Below are 1309 nucleotides of genomic sequence, written 5' to 3'. Positions count from 1 at the left end.
CCTTATTGTTTTCTTCCTCTTCTGGGATACTTATTATCTGAATGTTGGGGCACTTGATGTATCCAGTATTCCTCGTATATTATCCTCATTTTTCCGGTTGTTTTCTCAATCTTCTTGATACTTTTTCTAGGTTTGAGTTTTTGTCTTCTACATTCGAGATGCAATCTTTTGCATGTTCTAATCTACTTTTAATACTTTTGATTGAGGTTTTAATTTCCTGTATTATATTCTTCAGCCCTAGCAATTCCATCTGATTCTATTTTAAGGTGTCTATTTCTTCTTTCAAATCATGAAAGGACTTCCACATCTCTTGGAACTCATTGTCTCTTTTCTCTTGCATCTCAAAAATCTGGAACACTTCATGAATTTGTGTGTCATCCTTGCACAGGGGCCATGCTATTCTTCTCTGTATTGTTCCAATTTTAGTATATGTACTGCCCAAGTGAGCACTAGCATTATTATTTTTAATCTGTTTTCATCTACTTCAGTATTATTCCATTATTTTATACTGCTTACTAACCACTTTCTTTCAATGATTGATTGATTGATCTATTCAATCAACCCTTATAGAACACGTTCTATATGCCAGGAATTGTGTTAAGTGCTGGAGATAAAATTAAATTTTTAAGTTTAAGTTACTCTCAAAGGGGAGACATATAACCTACACTCTCCAAAATTACAGTAGCATGGTTTAACTGCTATGTTAGCTATCTGATTGAGCTTAGTCTTGAAGGTTATGTAGAGATTAGTCAAGAGAACAAGAGCTATTATAGGAAGAAAGAAAGGGGAAAGAAAGAGTAATAAAAAGAAGTTGAGTTATACAGACATTCTATGGTGAGAGAGATAATAATGCGCCTGGGTGGGAAATTAAAAATATTGTCATTCAGTATGTCCAGAGAGTGATGTGCAAACTATTTGCATTTCTCCAACTAGAAAATTCTCTTAGTCCTCAGTGCCTTTGCTCTTATTTGTCCTTTTGCATATACCTGTTATATTGCTATCAGTTTTCAAAATTCAATTCAAAATACATGGACCCTGAAAACACTTTCACTATTGTTCCCTCCCAACCTATTCTCTCTTGCTCTAATATATATACTCTTCCTTCTATATTTTTCCTTAAGTTCCCCTTTCATCTTTGATCTACCTGCTCTCATTTTTGTGATTAAAAAATGTAAAAATCTTCCTGATTAAAAAAAGAGATTATCTATGATTCAAAAAAATTCTGATAAAAAAATGGAAACAAAGAGAGGGAGTCACAGCATTCTTCAAATACATCTTGATTTTCTAAACACTTTATTCATACATAACA

At 32.8% G+C, this 1309-nt stretch overlaps 1 non-coding gene across 1 annotated transcript; it reads right to left on the bottom strand.

Annotated features, from left to right (window-relative positions):
• Positions 1–343: 343 nt before the first annotated feature.
• LOC114006186 (U6 spliceosomal RNA) lies at positions 344–450 on the bottom strand. Its single transcript, XR_003547939.1, has one exon. It is a non-coding gene; the product is annotated as a U6 spliceosomal RNA (small nuclear RNA).
• Positions 451–1309: the final 859 nt, after the last annotated feature.

The sequence above is a fragment of the Tupaia chinensis genome, unplaced genomic scaffold, assembly GCF_000334495.1.
Source record: "Tupaia chinensis unplaced genomic scaffold, TupChi_1.0 Scaffold145967_1, whole genome shotgun sequence".
In the NCBI taxonomy this organism is placed as follows: Eukaryota; Metazoa; Chordata; class Mammalia; order Scandentia; family Tupaiidae; genus Tupaia; species Tupaia belangeri.
The sequence above is the reverse complement of the archived record's forward strand: the minus strand, read 5'-3'. Positions and strand labels throughout refer to the sequence as shown.